This window comes from Echeneis naucrates, chromosome 2 (genome assembly GCF_900963305.1).
Source record: "Echeneis naucrates chromosome 2, fEcheNa1.1, whole genome shotgun sequence".
Taxonomy (NCBI): domain Eukaryota; kingdom Metazoa; phylum Chordata; class Actinopteri; order Carangiformes; family Echeneidae; genus Echeneis; species Echeneis naucrates.
In genome coordinates this window covers 6,974,685-6,997,252 of record NC_042512.1, presented here as the reverse complement: position 1 = coordinate 6,997,252, position 22,568 = coordinate 6,974,685, and the positions used below count along the sequence as shown (strand labels likewise).

The 22,568-nt window shown below is 41.9% G+C and overlaps 2 long non-coding RNA genes and 1 other non-coding gene across 3 annotated transcripts; 1 reads left to right on the top strand and 2 right to left on the bottom strand.

Annotated features, from left to right (window-relative positions):
- The first annotated feature begins 1,954 nt into the window (after positions 1 to 1,954).
- On the top strand, positions 1,955 to 3,510 carry LOC115057189 (uncharacterized). Its single transcript, XR_003841908.1, has 3 exons — positions 1,955 to 1,991; positions 2,518 to 2,691; positions 3,449 to 3,510. It is a non-coding gene; the product is annotated as an uncharacterized LOC115057189 (long non-coding RNA).
- An 8,686-nt stretch (positions 3,511 to 12,196) lies between these two features.
- Positions 12,197 to 12,267, bottom strand: trnag-gcc (transfer RNA glycine (anticodon GCC)). The gene has a single exon. It is a non-coding gene; the product is annotated as a tRNA-Gly (tRNA).
- An 8,400-nt stretch (positions 12,268 to 20,667) lies between these two features.
- LOC115057193 (uncharacterized) lies at positions 20,668 to 21,658 on the bottom strand. The gene is made up of 3 exons (XR_003841910.1): positions 21,633 to 21,658; positions 20,833 to 21,000; positions 20,668 to 20,719 (listed from the first exon to the last, which is right to left on the bottom strand). It is a non-coding gene; the product is annotated as an uncharacterized LOC115057193 (long non-coding RNA).
- Between the last annotated feature and the right edge of the window lie 910 nt (positions 21,659 to 22,568).

The window sequence follows — 22,568 nt, the reverse complement described above, 5'->3', positions numbered from 1 at the left end:
AAGAGAAGAAGTTCAGCTTGGTGGAACTTGTTCATCTCTTCTTCACTGAAACCAAAGAAGCAGGAATGTGCAGCTTTGATCACTTCCAGGTTGTGTTCATCTTTGACGGTCTGGATGAGTGTCGACTTCCTCTGGACTTCCACAACACTGAGGTCCTGACTGATCCTACAGAGTCCACCTCAGTGGACGTGCTGCTGACAAACCTCATCAGGGGGAAACTGCTTCCCTCTGCTCGCCTCTGGATAACCACACGACCTGCAGCAGCCAATCAGATCCCTCCTCAGTGTGTTGACATGGTGACAGAGGTCAGAGGGTTCAATGACCCCCAGAAGGAGGAATACTTCAGGAAGAGGTTCAGACATGAGGAGCAGGCCAGCAGGATCATCTCCCACATCAAGACCTCACGAAGCCTCCACATCATGTGCCACATCCCAGTCTTCTGCTGGATCACTGCTACAGTTCTGGAGGAGGTGTTGAAGACCAGAGAGGGAGGACAGCTGCCCAAGACCCTGACTGAGATGTACATCCACTTCCTGGTGGTTCAGTCCAAAGTGAAGAAGGTCAAGTACGATGGAGGAGCTGAGTCAGATCCACACTGGAGTCCAGAGACCAGGAAGATGATTGAGTCTCTGGGAAAAGTGGCTTTTGAGCAGCTGCAGAAAGGAAACCTGATCTTCTATGAATCAGACCTGACAGAGTGTGGCATCGATATCAGAGCAGCATCAGTTTACTCTGGAGTGTTCACACAGATCTTCAAAGAGGAGACAGGGCTGTACCAGAACAAGGTCTTCTGCTTCGTCCATCTGAGTGTTCAGGAGTTTCTGGCTGCTCTTCATGTCCATCTGACCTTCATCAACTCTGGAGTCAGTCTGATGGCAGAAAAACAAACAATTCGAAGGTTTAAATTAATGAGTGGATCTAAACCAACACGTCTCTACCACAGGGCTGTGGATGAGGTCTTACGGAGTCCAAATGGACACCTGGACTTGTTCCTCCGGTTCCTTCTGGGTCTTTCACTGCAGACCAACCAAACTCTCCTTCGAGGCCTGGTGACACAGACAGGAAGTAGCTCAGAGACCAATCAGAAAACAGTCCAGCACATCAAGACAAAGATCAGTGAGAATCTGTCTCCAGAGAAAAGTATCAACCTGTTTCACTGTCTGAATGAACTGAATGATGGTTCTCTGGTGGAGGAGATCCAACAGTCCCTGAGATCAGGACGTCTCTCCACAGATAAACTGTCTCCTGCTCAATGGTCAGCTCTGGTCTTCATCTTACTGTCATCAGAAAAAGATCTGGACGTGTTTGACCTGAAGAAATACTCTGCTTCAGAGGAGGCTCTTCTGAGGCTGCTGCCAGTGATCAAAGCCTCCAACAAAGTTCTGTATGTAAAAATAAATCCATCTAGATCAACTGGATCTTTTTTTAATTGAGAATCAAAAACATGTTTCTTTTAATCATTTATTATTTTTATTTTGCTGATTCCTCTTCAGTCTGAGTGGCTGTAACCTCTCAGACAGAAGCTGTGAAGCTCTGTCCTCAGTCCTCAGCTCCCAGTCCTCTAGTCTGAGAGATCTGGACCTGAGTAACAACAACCTGCAGGATTCAGGAGTGAAGCTGCTGTCTGTTGGACTGAAGAGTCCACACTGTGAGCTAGAAACTCTCAGGTCAGTGTTCTTGTGTGTGTGTGTGTGTGTGTGTGTAATGTCATGAATTTGACTTTCTAAACCTTCAGCTCTGAACAGATGATGAAAAATTTAACACTCTCAAGCAGGAAATGTGTCTCCTAACGTCACATTTTTTTATTCTTTACTCAGGTTGGAGAGCTGCTGTTTGTCAGAGATCAGCTGTTCTTCTCTGGTCTCAGCTCTGAAGTCCAACCCCTCCCATCTCAGAGAACTGGACCTGAGTGAGAACGACCTGCAGGATTCAGGACTGAAGGATCTGTGTGGTTTTCTGAAGAGTCCTCACTGCAGACTGGAGACTCTGAGGTCAGACTCATGTTTTATTTCTGCTCTCAGATTAATATGATGTTACAGTTGTGGTAACTCTGACCTGCAGACAGTTTCATGTTTATGAGGGAGACATTTAACTGTTAAATGGTTGAAAGTAAATTTTGGAAACTAATTACTAATTTGAAAATGACATTTAATTTTCACAGTTTATCCATCAATGTTATATTTTTGAAAGGGGGCATCATATATTGATGTATATTTGTATGTTAATATGCTGATTTCAATCTGGTTCATTTAATTTATTCATGTACCATTTCATTAAAGGTCCCACCCACATGGGTTTATAACACATGCATTTAATCATACAGTTGTTGCTGTAACAACATAAACTCTCATATCTGCATATAAACAAACACATACATTATACTATCCTCAAGTCATAATGGTACATTTTAAACAAAACAATCAACCAAAAAAAAATTTTGCTGTCTTTTCCAAACCTCAAAATGCTTTCAAGCAGGAACTTTGTCTCCTAAAGTCACATCTTTTATTCTTCACTCAGGTTGGAGAGCTGCAGGTTGTCAGAGATCAGCTGTTCTTCTCTGGTCTCAGCTCTGAAGTCCAACCCCTCCCATCTCAGAGAACTGGACCTGAGTCGGAACCACCTGGAGTATTCAGATCTGAAGGATCTTTCTGGTCTTGTGAAGAGTCCAGACTTCAGACTGGAGACTCTGAGGTCAGTAGAGTTGGACTAATTTCATGTTCATTTCAGTAATATTGTTTACATCCAGTATCAGAGCAAAGACTCAGTGTTTCCTGTGAACCTTCAAACTCCTCGGTGAAGCTGTGAGAGGAGAACAGTAACAGGTTTCAGGATTAGATAGAAAGACAGAGAGAACAGTCAGTCAATCAAATCAATCAGAGGACTGATGTGATCATGTGACCATAAAATGAAGCAGATTCCAGCTGAAGAACTCAGAGATGTTCAGATTCTGGTCCTCGTCCATCAAACTGTCAGATCTGAGCTGAGACTGTTTGTTCTCTGATCAGGTTCATCTGTCACAGCTCTGAGATCAGTCTGACTGAAAGCTGCACATCACTGATCTTCTTTCATCACACTGTCACCATGTGGTCTTTCTGCAGACCAGAATCCTGTCTGTCTGTCTGTCTGTCTGTCTGTCTGTCTGTCTCTGTTTAAATGGACTTTCAGTAAATCATCAGTAAAGTGATGAACCTTCATGACTCAGCTCTTTATCTCCACTGTGGACTCAGAGAAATGTGCTGAGTCAGCAGACTTGAGGTCTGTGAGTTTCCAGCACAGTGTGTTCACTCCAACACGTTAACATGAGCTGAGAGGAAGCAGCTGCTGCACATCTGGACTGAACAGGACTGAAGTCCCTGCAGGTCTTTATGCTGGATCTGCACCACTGACTGACAGCTGATGGACAGAGTCAGGAAACACTGATGGATCTGCTCTCTTCTTCTCTACACAGGTGGAAGTGGTGGCAGTGAAGAGGAAGGTGTGTGTTGATGGAGGATCAGCTGCTTCCTGATGATCCAGATGTTGCAGCAGCAGCTTGTCCAGACTCTGGACCATGTTCCTGGGAGGTGGAGAGGAGAGCTTCATCCAGCAGAGACTGACAGAGGAATCAGAACTGGTCTGAGAACAGAGTCCAGTCCACCATGATCCCAGAGACTCCTCAAGTCCTCCTCTCCTCTCAGCCAGCTCCTCCAAACTCCACCTGGGGTTTAGGTTCAGCTTCTTCTGGACCCTTTGGGCTGCTTTGGGGACATTTATACAAGCATTACTCTATAAAAGATGTCACTTTGTTGTGAAACATGTGACTGTCAGTCAGCACGGATTAAGCTTTTAATTGGCCCTTTCTTCCCTTCATAAAATGTGAATGGTCTTTTTTTGTTTGTTTTTTTGTTTTTTATTTTCTCAAATAATTCTTATTTTTAACATGTTGCAAAAAAATTGTTATTGAAATAAATAACAGGATGCTGAAAGGGTTGAACTCAGAGGACACTGCAGCAGTTTATCTTTTGAAAGGACAATTTTTACTAAATGTACTAAATAACGTTTGTGCGACAAACATAAAGTCCTGCTTTAATCTGAGTGTCTCTGTCTGGATTGTGATCTGGCCCAGGTGGGAAATATTGTCATATTTATTTTTATATTTTAATGTGTGAAGCACTTTGTGCAACATTGTTCATTGTTTGAAAAGTGCTGCATAAATAAAGTTTAAAAGATTTATATCATACAGTCCAATAACGTTCTAGCGGAGTCGTGCAGCAGACTCTCAGCTCAGTGTGTGAATGTGCTGCTGCTGAACTGGGACTCATGAGTTCCACTCTGAACCAATGAGTCATGAATCATGAGTCTGACTGTGAACCAGTCTACAGTATGTGCTGTGGGTGAGTGACAGCTCATAGCGGGGAGGGAAAGGGAGTGAAACAGCAAACCAGAGCTGCTGCTTTTCCTCCTTCTTTCTATATGAACATGAGCACCATGATGCACACTGCTGTGTTCTCATATCAAGCTCATGTTCACCTTCTTTCTTTCACAGGGAGAACATGAAAGAAGCTGAAGCTGAACTCAGCCTTCCAACTTTAGTGCTCCGTGTCACAGACTGATCCATTTTCTGACGTTATAGTCCACACCAGGCTGCAGCCTCTCTGTGTGACACTTTGTTCATCATTATTTTCACACTTTAGTTCCTGCTTCTTTTCATTTAGGCTCCATGTAGGCTGTTCATGATGACTTTGTTTGTGTGTGGCTGTTTTCTTCTGAATGTGGGATCTCTGTCTGAATGAAAGTTTCACAATCACTGCCTCAGACTGCATTCAGAAGGAATTGTTGAAGTCATAGAAGCTGAAGAGTTGATGATCAGAGGCTGACAGCTAAAGGAAGCTAGAATGCACACTGCTCTCTGACAGAGTCGGCCTCCCTCCACATTTAGGAGGCTTTTTCTCTTCTTACAACAGCTGACAAAGGGCTCATCTGGGATTTGAACCCCGGACCTGTCACACCCTGAGCCAGAATCATCCTGATTGTTCCTGGAATGGTTTGGTTAGTCAGAGTGTGTCTGTGTGTGTTCTTGTCTCTCTGAGTGGTTGGAAATGAAAATGGAGATCGGTAGAAGCAGATGACTCTGAGGATGAATGAATGTTTCACTGACAACATCAACTGTTTACTCACCTCACAACGAGACTGTGTGACGTCACCGGCGATCAATGACATTTCCTGTCCTTCATCGCTCTCCCACGCGACACCAACTTAAACGTCACACTCGCATTTGATTCAGCTAGAACGGCGCATGCGCATAAAGAAGCTCACGCTTGTCTCGCGAACGAATGAAGTGAAACACAAATCAGCTGTTATTCGACAAATAAGTGGCGTTAAATTGAACTAAAACCAAATCTGTTGGTTCTTTCCTCCTTCTACTTATCAAAATGCGTCTTTTCCTGCTTTCGCTCATTTTTGCAATCACAGACTGAGCGAAGCTGAGCACTGCATCCACTGTGTGTGTGTGTGTGTGTGTGTGTGTGTGTGTGTGTGCTCTCTCTGCTGGTCTGAGCTCTCAGTTCATTTAAATACTTTGTTGGATCTGTCTGTCTGTATCATGTCAGAAACTCTGAAACACTTTGAATTTCTTTAAAACATGGTGGATTTACTGATATGAAAGTGTCCAGCAGTCCATTGTGCATTGTGAGTACATTGTTGCATGTAAACATAATAAGCATCCCGGCCAGTGCAGAGTAACTCTTTACCAACATCCAGATGTTAGAAACACAGTGCTGCTTGGAAAATACCCTGATAGACTCCAACACACTGTGACTTTGTGAAACAACCAGTGGAGCCCCCTGGTGGTCAGTAGAAGTGCAGCCCCTCTGAGCTGGTGGCAGACCAAGGCTTCAGTCTGCACACATCTTCCACATGTGATGGCACACACACTGTGTATTGTGGCAACATCCGTCCCCTCAGAGAGAATCTGCTCTTTAACCCTCCTGTCGTTTTCACCCCCCGCCCCTTACTTTAGTGTTCCTGCTCTGTTTGATACGGTGGCCGGTAAGTGCAAAACACAATTACAAAGTGCCAAACACTTTTACAAAGCGTGAAACAAATGTACATGTTGGGAAACATTTTTACATTTTATTAATCAAAATTACATAATAAAAACATTTTAACACGGACAAAACAAACTTATATTTTCGAAAACAACTTTCCAAGTTGCGAAACAAATTCCAAACGACAGAATCTTCCGGAAGGGGAATGTACCAAATGCCGGAAGTGATCCAGAAGAAGATTGACTGTGAGCTCAAAAAGTTTGTATCGGTTTTGTGGCGGGAAAACTTTGCAGAGTGAAAGTTTATGGCAGCATGGAGTAAATGATGTTTTGGCCGTTTTGTGGAAACAACTTGAGCCAATTTACGCGGTTGTGTTTTCCGTGCGGACGATCTGTAGAATGTTTAACGTTGATGAACGGACCAGACGGAAGGAGCACGCGCACAGGAGACATCTAATAAACAGCCGGAAAATGCTAAACAAGCTAAGTGTAGCATCGCGCTAACTAGCTGAAGCCGCTGTCAGACATGCAGTGAATTAAAGTGCACCGTTTCATTTAGCAGCCAATCGTTGTCTTCACGGAATAGCAACGCGTTTAGTTAGTATGCGTTGCTAGTTTTTATTTCTTTTTTTTTTGTTTTACGCTTTCAGTTACGCTAAATGCACAATTGTTGCTGATTGTTTTAGCTGCTGCTAACTTTCTGTTTTGATACGGAACTCCGTTCATTCCAGCAGAACAACCATGAACATCATATAAACAATTCATGGAGGACAGAAAGTCAAAGTCAAAAGAACTGTGGGCCGAAAGGAAACAGGTCCAGGTACGTGTGTGGATATATCTGTAAAATATGGAAGTAAATGTGTGTGTGTGAAATGAATGATATCTTTTTGTTATTTTAGCAGATAAACATGGATTGATGGCGCCACATGGAGCTGATTTAAAAGCTCAGAGAGGGAAAACACTCCCATTATATACAGATCCGGAGGTAGCAGCACCTGATCTACTGAAGCAAGCTGTCCAAGAAATGAGAACATTTAACAAGAAGATGGATGAAGGAGCAGACCTTCTTTTGTATCCAGACTTATCAGAGGTGCTCCATGTGCCTGGGTCAGAAAGCCCATTCAAACTGGCAGAATATAAAAAGGAAATAGGAAAGGCACTTTTTTCATTTGCCTAGAAACACACTTTAGAGGAGGTTTGTGGATCTCTTCATTCCATATTTTTACATATTTATTTACTCTGATGTAGCATAATTAATGTGTTGAATTGTTTGTTTTTACTACAGAGGTTGATACATCAGACTCTGATTCTGAAATTGTCATCACAGCTGAATTCAATGCAGCTGACACTGTGGTACGTTCATTTTTACATTTTGTACTTTCAGTTTTTTTTATTTATTTATTGATAGGATTTGCATTTGGTTTCAAGCATGAAGTCTAAGAACCAAGTCTTGATTATTTGGCATTTACTATTCCAATCAGACACCCTGATAACCTTTCACCATTGATATATACTGTATGTGGTGAGGGAACGATAATGGAAGCTGTTTAAAGTTGCTGACAATTGTGTGCTTTTCTTCTCAGGTTTTTGAACCAAAAAAACACAGTTCTCCCACACAAACCTGAAGATAAAGGGTAGGTATTAGTTTTTACAAAAGAAGTCATTTGTCTTTAAGTTGTTGATGTGATTGTGATGAACATGTGGTAGAAATTATCATACATGTAATATCATTTATAACAAAATAATCTTATTTATAAATCTTATGTTTCCTCTCCACCTCTAAATGTTACTCAAAGCTCTGTTATACTCTGTATCATAAAGTTCATCAGTTTATCAATTTTATCATGTTTCAGAGATTCATCCACAGCTCAGCCTGGACAGGTATTAAGGCAGATTATGGCAGCCTGATGTTCTTTGCTTTCAGTGTGTTGTTTCAGACATTTTCATTTGTTTTTCAGACAGTAATATCTGACACTGAGGATCTGGATCCACCTGAAACAAATCCAGTCAGGAGTACTTGCTACGGGTAAGTAAAAAAAACAACAGTGATTCACTTAATTTTAATATTAATTTATTGATTACATGGGAAAGATATTTGCATTTGTAAGATGTACAACATATTCTGAAACCTGTGACATGCTGGTAAAATTCACAGATGATGCTGCTGTTTTGGAAGAAGGAATTGACACAGGTGGGCCGAGACGAGAGTTTTTAACTCTACTGATGAAACATCTGAAAGACCGGCCCATTTCTGATGGGCCAGAAGGACATCAGTTCTTGGTGTACAATGCAAATGGTATGAACAGGGTTAGATGTAAACAATACTAATGGTTAATGATCATTAACTTTATATATCACATGACATACGCTTTGTTGCTTGAACTATTTTTCAAAAACATTTACCCTGCCAAGTGCAAAGCAAGACACAGAGTTCTTCTTTAAATCAGTAATGTTCAACACACAACCATTTTTACTCATTTCTATATGTTTGGGTGGATAGTCATTTTAGAAAACATTGAAGTTTCTTTAGGTCATTTAAATGTGAAACAATGTTTGTGGTCACTTTTTAGATTCAAGGATGGTCTTTCAGCTCTTCAGTTTCTGACTGCACTGCAGCAACAGCCTACTTTGCTGGCCCCTGTCCTGTGCCACTCTGAAAAGCCACTCACTGGTCTGGAACTTGAGACTCTTCAAACCTGACCTCAGTCCATCAGGAAGTAACAGGAGACTTAAAGAAAGTCAAACTTTGGGCTACTGGGCGGACTGTGTCTTTTATTGTGAAGGTTTGTAAATCACAATTTTTAATGATTGGTTGAGAAAATGCATTGCCAAGATGTAACTGAAGGTTTTTCTTTGCAGAAGGTCAGGCTGCTGTGTCTCTGGAGGATGTTTTGATGTTTGCAGCTGGGCTGACTTCACCTCCCCCGTCCGGATTGGAACCATCGCCAAGAATAGAGTTCCTGGATGACTCTCCATTCCCAGTTCCCAATACATGTTCAAACACATTGAAATTAGCACTCCTAGATTCACACACTGTGTTTAAGTCACACATGGATTTGGCTGCTTATAAGCCGTGTAACTGGATCACCCCTCGAGACCAGACTCCAAAAAGGTGGTTTGTTCTTTGTTGTTAAATGTGTTTTTATAATGTAAAGAGATGTGAGCATGTTTTTTTTCTCCTCACAGTTAATGGTGAAAATCGTAAGTTTTAGACAAAACAAATATTTCAATAAGTTTTGTTTTCTATACTTACCAAAATGTAATCCTTATTACTTTGCTAAAATTTTTATCAATTGATTTCAAATGCAGCTGTGACACTTGGTGTTCAGACAGACTGCAGTGTTCCACCACTCCAGATCAGATTTCTTAGCTTGTCATTCACTTTTCCTTGTGATGTTTCCAAATGATTCTGGTACCTGTTCATCTGAAGAAATGAAACAATGGGAATGCAAATGTTATGTTTACAAACAATAAATAAACTATTTTAAAACAGAAAAATTGCATGTTTTGGCAATATTTGATTCAATTCAGTGCTATTTGTCTCATACCAAATCACAGCACAGTCATCTCATGGCTTGACATGTATATATATAAAAAAAATGACAAACCTCAAAGAACAAGCACTTGATAATGTGGAAGGGAAAATTCCCTTTGTCACTGACTCACAGCTGAGCAGTTTCTTTCAGCTTCATGTACAGTTCTGTTGCAGACTCCCAGTTCTCTGGCTTCTGTAGTTGTTTGTGCTCCATAACAAAGTCAAAGTCCTCCTGCATGTTTGAGTCCCCACATGGAGCTATTGACAGACTCGCCTCTGGAACAGCATCCGAATCAGCTGGTTCAATCTCAAATCCAGTCTGTGGAGCCAAATCTGTGTTAGATAGAATAAATAGCATTTATATTATTTATTTACATTTAAGCAATAAAATAATAATAAAACAAACATGGAAATATCAATCCATCACCAATATTACCTGTGTGGTCAGCAGTACAGTTCATTGGACATGACGCTGTTCTGGAAGTGTGAATCCTGTGACTGTTCCACAGTCTCACACACTCATCTAACATCACCATAGCAACATCTCAGAAGGCACTGATGCTCATGGCTCCCGTTGAAGTATCCAGCAAACAACTCCATCCAGAACTGAGACCTGTAGAAATGGATAGAATCGGAAGTCAATATATATTATTAGTAGAAGTGGGACTCCATTAAAAAAATCTAATTCATTAAAGGCTTTGAAATGAACGCGTTAAAGTCCCAGCCTCAATTATTATATATGTTTAGAGGAGTTCATCTGCGACAGAACATAAAGATAAAAATCAAATGAAGGGGTTCGTCATAATAAAATGACTTCATGAAGGCCACTTACCTTCCCCTTCTAAATATGGCCCACCAGGATTCAACACGCTGCTTATTCGTGGATGAGCCATACATGTGGCTGGACGGCCCAGAGCAGCAGTCATCATGATGGAGGCGTAGGGGAGACTGAATGGCAGCCATAATGCCATTCTCCGTGCCACAATCAGTCCTCAGTCTCATGAGAGGAGATTCTCAGCGATCACTGTTGGCTTCTTGTTATTTGTCGGTCCACATTGGAGCCACAGCACTTTAGGTGAAAAAATCCATCCATGCGTCCTGAGAGAGCCAGTTTATCAGAACCATCTGCATGCCACATACAGTTCGCTCCCATTGAGTAGCAGCTTCTTCTTAGAAACCTTCTGCGTGCTCTCATTCATCACATCATCTCTCTTCACTCGAAGATTGGACTTTTGTCTGAGTACCTGCCACATCGTCCGATAGCCAAACAGTTGTCCAGGTCCACGAAGTTCCAACCTGATGGCGTTTGGAGAGGAATCATCCTTTTAAGAGTCCGCAGGCTGATGTTTGCACCGTGTAAACTTCACATCATGCTTCAGTAGATCAGGTGCTGCTACCTCCGGATCTGTATATAATGGGAGTGTTTTCCCTCTCTGAGCTTTTAAATCAGCTCCATGTGGCGCCATCAATCCATGTTTATCTGCTAAAATAACAAAAAGATATCATTCATTTCACACACACACATATATTTACTTCCATATTTTACAGATATATCCACACACGTACCTGGACCTGTTTCCTTTCGGCCCACAGTTCTTTTGACTTTGACTTTCTGTCCTCCATGAATTGTTTATATGATGTTCATGGTTGTTCTGCTGGAATGAACGGAGTTCCGTATCAAAACAGAAAGTTAGCAGCAGCTAAAACAATCAGCAACAATTGTGCATTTAGCATAAATATACGCCTAAAATAAAATAAATAAAAACTAGCAACGCATACTAACTAAACGCGTTGCTATTCCGCGAAGACAACGATTGGCTGCAAAATGAAACGGTGCACTTTAATTCACTGCATGTCTGACAGCGGCTTCAGCTAGTTAGCGCGATGCTACACTTAGCTTGTTTAGCATTTTCCGGCTGTTTATTAGATGTCTCCTGTGCGCGTGCTCCTTCCGTCTGGTCCGTTCATCAACGTTAAACATTCTACAGATCGTCCGCACGGAAAACACAACCGCGTAAATTGGCTCAAGTTGTTTCCATTTAATCTATGCCTGCAAAGTTTTCCCGGCACACAATCCGATACAAACTTTTTGAGCTCACAGTCAATCTTCTTCTGGATCACTTCCGGCATTTGGTACATTCCCCTTCCGGAAGATTTCTTTTGGAAATTTGTTTTCTAATATGTGAATTGGTTTTGTCCGGGGTAAAAGTGTTTTTCTTATGTATTTTTGTTGAATAAAATGTAAAAATGTTTCCACAACATGTGAATTTGTTTCACGCTTTGTAAAAGTGTTTGGCACTTTGTAATTTAGTTTCGCACTTACCGGCCACCGTATCAAACAGAGCAGGAACACTAAAGTAAGGGGCGGGGGGTGAAAACGACAGGAGGGTTAAAGAGCAGATTCTCTCTGAGGGGACGGATGTTGCCACAATACACAGTGTGTGTGCCATCACATGTGGAAGATGTGTGCAGACTGAAGCCTTGGTCTGCCACCAGCTCAGAGGGGCTGCACTTCTACTGACCACCAGGGGGCTCCACTGGTTGTTTCACAAAGTCACAGTGTGTTGGAGTCTATCAGGGTATTTTCCAAGCAGCACTGTGTTTCTAACATCTGGATGTTGGTAAAAAAGTTACTCTGCATTGGCCGGGAATCGAACCCGGGCCTCCCGCGTGGCAGGCGAGAATTCTACCACTGAACCACCAATACTTATTTAACTACCGATACCATTACGTCACGAATCTCCAGGCGCCAGCAGACCTGTTTGTATGTAACAATGCTGATAAAGCTGATATCTTTCTATAATGATCCATCATGGACTGCTGGACACTTTCATGTCAGTAAATCCAGCGTGTTTTAAAGAAGTTCAGAGTGTTTCAGAGTTTCTGACATGATACAGACAGACAGATCCAACAAAGCATTTAAATGAACTGAGAGCTCAGACCAGCAGAGAGAGCACACACACACACACACACACACACACACACACAGTGGACGAGGTGCGCAGCTTCGCTCAGTCTGTGATTCAAAAAATGAGTTAGCAGGAAAAGAAGCATTTTAATAAGTAGAAGGAGGAACAAACCAACAGATTTGGTTTTCGTTCAATTTAACGCCACTTATTTGTCTAATAACAACTGATTTGTGTTTCACTGCGAGTGTGACGTTTGAGTTGGTGTCGCGTGGGAGAGCGATGAAGGACAGGAAATGCCTTTGATCCCCAGTGACGTCACACAGAAAACACAAAACAGACATCTGAGTATGTGGGAGGAACAAACCAACCGATTTGGTTTTAGTTCAATTTAACGGCACTTATTTGTCTAATAACAGCTGATTTGTGTTTTACTTCATTCGTTCGCGAGACGAGTGTGAGCTTCTCTTTGCGCATGCGCCATTCGTCTGACTCTTTGACCCTTCCGTCTTTGATCTCCAGTGACGTCACACAGTCTCATGGAGGTAAGCAGTTGTTGATGTTGTCAGTGAAACATTCATTCATCCTCAGAGTCATCTGCTTCTACCGATCTCCATTTTCATTTCCAACCACTCAGAGAGACAAGAACACACACAGACACACTCTGACTAACCAAACCATTCCAGGAACAATCAGGATGATTCTGGCTCAGGGTGTGACAGGTCCGGGGTTCAAATCCCAGATGAGCCCTTTGTCAGCTGTTGTAAGAAGTGAAAAAGCCTCCTAAATGTGGAGGGAGGCCGACTCTGTCAGAGAGCAGTGTGCATTCTAGCTTCCTTTAGCTGTCAGCCTCTGATCATCAACTCTTCAGCTTCTATGACTTCAACAATTCCTTCTGAATGCAGTCTGAGGCAGTGATTGTGAAACTTTCATTCAGACAGAGATCCCACATTCAGAAGAAAACAGCCACACACAAACAAAGTCATCATGAACAGCCTACATGGAGCCTAAATGAAAAGAAGCAGGAACTAAAGTGTGAAAATAATGATGAACAAAGTGTCACACAGAGAGGCTGCAGCCTGGTGTGGACTATAACGTCAGAAAATGGATCAGTCTGTGACACGGAGCACTAAAGTTGGAAGGCTGAGTTCAGCTTCAGCTTCTTTCATGTTCTCCCTGTGAAAGAAAGAAGGTGAACATGAGCTTGATATGAGAACACAGCAGTGTGCATCATGGTGCTCATGTTCATATAGAAAGAAGGAGGAAAAGCAGCAGCTCTGGTTTGCTGTTTCACTCCCTTTCCCTCCCCGCTATGAGCTGTCACTCACCCACAGCACATACTGTAGACTGGTTCACAGTCAGACTCATGATTCATGACTCATTGGTTCAGAGTGGAACTCATGAGTCCCAGTTCAGCAGCAGCACATTCACACACTGAGCTGAGAGTCTGCTGCACGACTCCAATAGAACATTATTGGACTGTATGATAGCAATCAATCATTTAAACTTTATTTATACAACATTTTGCAAACAAAGAACAATGTTGCACAAAGTGTTTTATACATTAACAAATATAAACAAGAAAATATCCCCCACCCAGGGCTCATCACCATCCACAGACACTCAGATTCAAATAGGATGTTATGTTTGTCTCACAAAGGTCATTTAGTACGCTTCATAAGAATGATCCTTTCAGAAAATAAACTACTCTGCTGCAGTGTCCTCTGTTGAGTTCTGCCCTTTCAGCACACTGTTATTTGACTGAATTAATTTTTGCCACATGTGGGTAAAAATAATTATTCGAGATAAGAACAATTATTACATAAAGAATATGTTTAAATTTAATGAAGGGGAAAAAAAGCACAATTTCAAAGCTTCATCTAAGTCAGTGGGGACTGGGAGGAGCTTGTGTGTGCACTGACTCAGTGACTCAAATGACCGATTGACTTCGGTGAGTGACCAACAGGAACCAACACCAAGAAATAACCTGTTTGGGTCCATAACAGTACTTATATATAACATGTATGGATATGTTAGTATCTAAACTGTGGACGTCTCACCTGATTATACGATGGAATATTTTAACAGTTTCCAGCTGGTTAGAACGCATTTACTAATAAACTCCACCTCCTCAGCCTCCACAGTGTTCATCATTTGATGATAGCCAGACAGGCTGGAACAGCAGCTGACTGCTGTGATGATGAACTGATGATTCTCTTGGAGGAACTGAACGGTTCCTGTGGTCCATGTTTGTCTCATTCTGATGCTGAGAAGTTCAGATCTCATCGTCGATCCAGCCATCGCATCTTTTCTTCCCTTTTCACTCTTGAAGCAAAAATTCTCAGTTACAGAAGACAACCAAAACACAAAGGAAAAGTAATGAGTGTGCAGGCTGATGGAGTTTCAGGAACACAATGAGATTTAGACATTAAATCCAGATCTGTCTCCAATATGTAACTGATGGAGACTCCAGAGTTGAGAAGTGAAGCCAACAGTGAAGTGGCTCAGTTTCTAGTTTCAAGTCTCCTTCAATACAACTTTCTCAGAGACACTGAACCAGAACAGATGAAGAACCCAGCATAGAGAGGTTCAGTGAATGTGGTGTTGACGGTGTGGAGGTGGATCAGTGAGTCAGAGGAGACTCTGTAGAAGGACAGAGAGCCAGCAGGACAGTCCACATACACTGCTACTCTGTGAGAGACAGAGGAGGAGAACGATGCTTTTCTGCTGTTGTGCCAGACAGAGTAACCACCCTTAGAGCAGGTCAGACTCCAGGACTGATCATTATATCCAAACAAACAGTCAGCACTGTATCCTTTCCTTCTGATTCCTCTGTAGCTCACTGAGATATAAACCTCTCCACTCCACTCGACCTCCCAGTAACAGCGACCAGTCAGACCATTTCTACACAGCAGCTGAGGACAGTTATTAAATCTGTCTGGATGATCAGGATATGACTGATCCTCTGCTACATTTGTCACCTTCCTGTTGTTGTCAGACAGTTTGAGGTTTCTGTGGATTGTGTTTGTGTCCAGTTCCAGTTCACAGACATCTGATGGAGAGAACAAGAATCATTCAAACTTACATTTCATCACCTGTGAACAATGTTTGACTACATTTAAATGAAAAGCCAACAATCCAGTTAGAACATCAACAGTTACTGAACATGAGAGTCAAGATGTCAGCAATGTTCTGCTTTTTTTCTGCTGTGGAGTCAAAGATGACGGCTGATGGAGCTCCACATCAATAAACACATGAAGTGTTGATCCTGAATGAAACTCATCTTTGTACTTCAGTCAGAAATGTAAACATCTAGTGTAACATGAGCAGCTGATTTTTCATGAATCAAAGTGAAAACACACTCACACTTCCTCAGACCAGGTCTCAGTCTCTGTGGTCCACCATGGTCCACCCTGGAGGAAGAAACAGAGTCAGGATCAACTTGATCCACCATCAAACATGAAGCAGAGTTCCTCAGAGCTGTTCAGACCTGAGAGTGTCCAGTCTCCAGTCTGGATCCTCCAGTCCAGCAGACAGAAGCTTCACTCCTGAGTCTCCTGGATGATTGTAGCTCAGGTCCAGTTCTCTCAGATGGGAGGGGTTGGAGCTGAGAGCTGAGGCCAGAGAAGAACAGCCTTCCTCTGAGACCAGGCATCCTGACAGACTGAACGCACACAATAAAAAATGCTTTGTGAGGATGACAATGTCAGATGAAAGAACTATTGAATAAAAATGAGCAAACAGGCGTCAGTTTCTACACTAGTAGATCATCATGTAATCTGCTGCACTTTAATGGACCCTTATGTGCAAAACGACGACACTTTCCTTTTCTATAAAACAGAAATTCTGATGACTGCAGACTACTGAGTATAGAATAAAACCACTTTCATTAATGCAATAATATATATAATCAGGTCTTGAGACAATGCAGCAGGAACAACAAGCACTCATGAGCTCCATTAATTAAATAAGCTGCCACTTTTTAGAGACAACAGAACAAAGAAAAAAGAAACACTGAGAGAAAACACAAAGAACAGCTGAACCACAAACCCACTTATGAAAGAAAAAATATAGTGACTTACTGTTACACAAACACTGCATAGTGATGCATTGATTTTGCTCTATGGTGGAGTCTTTAAGCCCCTTAAATATTTTCCTGAATGACGACTCCATCATCACAACTGTGAAAGATGGCAAAGGTGTCTTCCTGCAGTGAGGCCCTTCCGAAGACCAGTTCATAAACTGACATTCTTCGTGACTACCAACCTAATTTCAAATCATCATTTCTCAGAAAAAAAAAATCATAGAAAAAAAGTGTTTAAATTAGAACAAGAACAGTATTTTGGAGAAATATTAATTAGGTTTTAGGAAAATACTCACAGTACTGAGCCCTTTTAAACATTGTTAATGATATCAGGTGTATGGACTCACAGAAACCTTCAGTCCTGGTGATACTGGACCCAAGTACTGCTTTTGATACATTAGGTCACAATTCTTTTACACAGACTTAGAAACCTGCTGGGCCTCTTAGTACTGGTCTTAATTGGTTCGAAGTGTCCAATACTTTTTAATCTATGTATACCTCCACTTGGGAGCATCATCAGGAGGCAAGGCATAAATTGCTATGTTGATGATACTAAGCTTTACATTACCATGTCTTAATGTTGCAGGTCTATCTGATGCTCTTTTAAGTTGTATTACAAATATGCAGTCATGGATGGCAAACTATTTCCTCTGGCCGTGGTTGTGAGGTCAGACGCTTTTCTGTGTGGATAGCTGCCAAAGGTTTCTTCATCTGGTTCCTCTGTGCACAGTCATTTTAATGAGCATTTTACTGCTTAAGTTGTATGTTTATTCCTCAGTTGTTACCGTTTCTTTTTTTCACTTTAAACCTGTAAAGCACTTTGTGTTGCTGATTGGTATGAAAAATGCTTTTAAATCAAGTTTGACTTGATATTTCAAGGAAAATAACTTTTCTGTAATTGAAACCAAACATTTCAAGACTAACCCGAGTCCTTCCAGCTCACAGTGTGGACTCTTCAGTCCAGCAGACAGCAGCTTCACTCCTGAATCCTGCAGGTTGTTGTTACTCAGGTCCAGATCTCTCAGACTAGAGGACTGGGAGCTGAGGACTGAGGACAGAGCTTCACAGCTTCTGTCTGAGAGGTTACAGCCACTCAGTCTGAGGAGGAAACGGCAAAACAAGAGAAAATGATTCCAAAGATTGTTTCACAAAAAAGTTTTTTGATTTCAGTTACATGAAGATTTAGTTGATCTTGTTGGATTTATTTGCACATACAGAACTTTGTTGGAGGCTTTGACCACTGGCAGCAGCCTCAGAAGAGCCTCCTCTGAAGCAGAGTATTTCTTCAGGTCAAACACGTCCAGATCTTTTTCTGATGACAGTAAGATGAAGACCAGAGCTGACCATTGAGCAGGAGACAGTTTATCTGTGGAGAGACGTCCTGATCTCAGGGACTGTTGGATCTCCTCCACCAGAGAACCATCATTCAGTTCATTCAGACAGTGAAACAGGTTGATGCTTTTCTCTGGAGACAGATTCTCACTGATCTTTGTCTTGATGTACTGGACTGTTTTCTGATTGGTCTCTGAGCTACTTCCTGTCTGTGTCACCAGGCCTCGTAGGAGAGTTTGGTTGGTCTGCAGTGAAAGACCCAGAAGGAACCGGAGGAACAAGTCCAGGTGTCCATTTGGACTCTGTAAGGCCTCATCCACAGCACTCTGGTAGAGAATTAAAGGTTCAGGGGTCGGTTTTGACCACAAGGAGCTTGTTTGTTTTTCTGACATCAGATTGACTCCAGAGTTGATGAAGGTCAGATGGACATGAAGAGCAGCCAGAAACTCCTGAACACTCAGATGGACGAAGCAGAAGACCTTGTCCTGGTACAGCCCTGTCTCCTCTTTGAAGATCTGTGTGAACACTCCTGAGTAAACTGATGCTGCTCTGATATCGATGCCACACTCTGTCAGGTCTGATTCATAGAAGATCAGGTTTCCTTTCTGCAGCTGCTCAAAAGCCACTTTTCCCAGAGACTCAATCATCTTCCTGGTCTCTGGACTCCAGTGTGGATCTGACTCAGCTCCTCCATCGTACTTGACCTTCTTCACTTTGGACTGAACCACCAGGAAGTGGATGTACATCTCAGTCAGGGTCTTGGGCAGCTCTCCTCCCTCTCTGGTCTTCAACACCTCCTCCAGAACTGTAGCAGTGATCCAGCAGAAGACTGGGATGTGGCACATGATGTGGAGGCTTCGTGAGGTCTTGATGTGGGAGATGATCCTGCTGGCCTGCTCCTCATGTCTGAACCTCTTCCTGAAATACTCCTCCTTCTGGGGGTCATTGAACCCTCTGACCTCTGTCACCATGTCAACACACTGAGGAGGGATCTGATTGGCTGCTGCAGGTCGTGTGGTTATCCAGAGGCGAGCAGAGGGAAGCAGTTTCCCCCTGATGAGGTTTGTCAGCAGCACGTCCACTGAGGTGGACTCTGTAGGATCAGTCAGGACCTCAGTGTTGTGGAAGTCCAGAGGAAGTCGACACTCATCCAGACCGTCAAAGATAAACACAACCTGGAAGTGATCAAAGCTGCAGATTCCTGCTTCTTTGGTTTCAGTGAAGAAGAGATGAACAAGTTCCACCAAGCTGAACTTCTCTTTCAGCACATTCAGCTCTCTGAAGGTGAAGGGGAATGTGAACTCTATGTCCTGGTTGGCTTTGTCTTCAGCCCAGTCCAGAGTGAACTTCTGTGTTAAGACGGTTTTCCCAATGCCAGCCACTCCCTTTGTCATCACTGTTCTGATTGGTTGGTCTCTTCCAGGTGGGGGTTTAAAGATGTCTTCTTGTCTGATGCTTGTTTCTGCTCTGTCCTGTTTCCTGGATGCTGTTTCAATCTGTCTGAGCTCATGTTCCTCATTGACCTCTCCAGTCCCTCCCTCTGTGATGTAGAGCTCTGTGTAGATCTGATTCAGAAGGGTTGGGTTTCCTGCTTTAGAGATCCCCTCAAACACACACTGGAACTTCTTCTTCAGGCCAGATTTGAGTTTACGTTGACAAACTTGAACATGACTTTCTGAATGAACAAAAACAAATGAAATTAAAAAAATTCAAACTTCAAGATTGATGTTTACTTCTCTCAAGGAATAAGAATATGATCATATTTCTCTCCGTCTCCTCAGACTTTAGTAAATATCTAATTGATCCATCATGTCAAATTCTCTTACTGCTCTGCAGACAGTCAGCCAGCTCCTCCTGCTTCATCCTCCTCAGGAAGTTCACTGTGATCTTCAGAAATGCCTCTCTGCTCCTCCTCTGCTCTTCATCCACCTCATCATCCTCATTCTTCATGAATTGTGGGTAATCTGGACTCAGACTCCTTTTGATTTTCTTCAGCTCGTTCGTCACAAAACAGACGATGTTCTCCTCCAGCAGCTGGAACACAATAACATCCTGTGTAAAGTTCACTCTCAGTATAAACTGATGGATCAAAGCATCAGATCATCAGTCAGCAGAGTTCAACTTTAGCTGCTGCTGTATCATCTGCTGCCACATCTCTTTCCAGAGCTACACAGAAAGATTCAGACCTGCTGACTTCACTAAACTAACTTCACGGGTGTAACTTACTAAGTTTGACTTTCGATTCTGACAACACAGAGATCCTGATCATCACATGAAGACCAAACTGATACAGCCCTTCAACACATCAACTTAGGAAGTGAAAATTCAGGGTATTAACTGTGACTGTGGCTGAAGATGGATCAGACCACCTGAACTAGTTCACTGATGAATTATTCCATCTTTAAACCCTGTAGAGACAGAGTCCATGGAGGTCCAGGACTGAATCTGATTAACTTTGGTCTTTGTTATTAAGACATTTTCTGGAAAACAACTAAATAAACTTTTCTTTAGGATTCACTGTAGATGAAGAAGAAGGAGCAGAAATGTTTTGTAAAAGTCTCCAACAGACCATATTCATACAGAACATATCTGTTGAGGCTGATGGATAATTGCTCTGTGGTGAACTACAACTCCCAGTCCTCTCCCACTCTCTCCCACCCCAAACCTGTTCAATCCCAATTCAACTCCTGTCTGTCACAGAGTAAAGCTCTACTGGTCTAAAGAGTGCAGCTTCAAACTCAAGTCTTTGTTGGTGTCTGTTGTAGTCACTGCATGAACATTTACACACCATAAATATGGAGTCCAGGTCTGTGTGATGATGTTTGTCAGACTTAAATCTGAGGAGAAAAGACACAAACACACAGTTTGTTCCAGGAGTTTTCTATGAACACCGATAGACAAACTTTGATACCTTTAATGAGTCAAACAACAACAAATGATCAGCTTTTACCTTTTTTCTTTGATAAAGTCATCCATAGACCGCTTACGCTTCATAGAGACACAGCTGGATCCAGCAGACTGTTGTCCTCCCTTAAAGTTAAGAGGATGGCCCAAAGACCGATCACTCTTCATGGACACACAGCTCAGTTCAGGAGAATCCGGTCTTGACTTCTGGTTGCTAGAAAAAACAGAGTTGACATTAAAAGAATTAACCAAAAAAAGTGGGCAGAAAATTCTAACTTGAAAATAAATCAGCCAAGTCCAGCTTTCATTTGTATAGCCACAATAACATTTACATGTCACTTTGACTGTTTGGATATTTTTCATTTGACTAAAACGAAGTATTTTGCATAGAGTATTACTGACATGTGCAAGTCAAATAATAATAATGCTAATAATAATAATAATAAGAAGAAGAAGAAGAAGAGAAATAAATATATCTCTACATGCAGGCAGCACAGCAGCATCATGGTTAGTGCTGTTACTCCACAACAGCCATGTCTGTAGGTCTGAGTGTGAGAGTGGCAGATTGTCACTGTCTGTATCTGTGTGTTGGCCCTGTGATGGACTGGTGAATATGAATGAAAGAATCTCCACATCCTGGTTGAGCTCCCAGTGGAGACAAGGATAAAAAAACTGAAGCAGTAAAAAATGGAAGTGACAGTGAGAGTGAATAATGATGGAGCAATGATCTGAGTGCTGAGCTCTGACAGATGGACAGTTAGAGATCCTCATCTCACCTCTGAGCTTTGGTCTGACTCTCATGTTCCCCACACAGAGTGGGTTTAGATGTGAATGATCAGATTTTACCTTTTTTCTTTGATAAAGTCATCCATAGACCGATCACTCTTCATGGACACACAGCTCAGTTCAGGAGAATCTGGTCTTGACTTCTGGTTGCTAGACAAAACCAAAATTTTAATTAAAATAAATAACAAACAAAACACAGAGCACAACATTATCTGTTTAAATTAAAATAATAAAGTCCAGCTTTCATTTGTATAACCACAAGTCACCAAGAATATTTTATTGTGTGATTTATTTTTCATCTTAATTTATATATTTTCTATCTTGGCAAAAAACAAAAACAGCAGCAGAAAAGGTTCAGCAGTAAAAACTCTAAGTGTCAGTGAGAGTGAATAATGATGGAGCAGTGATCTGAGTGCTGAGCTCTGACAGATGGACAGTTAGAGATCCTCATCTCACCTCTGAGCTTTGGTCTGACTCTCATGTTCCCCACACAGAGTGGTTTTAGAGGGAGGGGCTCCCTCCTCTCTGTCCTCACACTGATTCATAGCTGAGCCTGCACCTTCACACAAACACAACAAAAAGCTTCATTACAACAGGATTTACATCAGAGGACACAATCATCATCATTACTGTCATTAACTTCAGCCTTTAACTCCCAACAACAAACTGTTTGACTTTTCTCTCTCTGTGTTGATTTCAGTCAGATTGTGTTATAAACAGAGAACATTCCTGATTCATGTTAATCCCAATCTTCAATGTTATACATTGGCATTAACACTTTATTTCAAGCAAACTCAGATCACCATTTACTTTTTACAGTGCAAGTTGAAGAATTATGGATCTTTGACACAGTTATGATCACCATAACTTGGCACATTTCGAGGTCTACAATTTTAATGAAATACATTTTTGAGGGCCAAATCTTTCCTTCAGAAGCCAAGTAAAAAAATAAAAACAACACAAAAACAAAAAGAACAATTACAACTAAACCAGTCT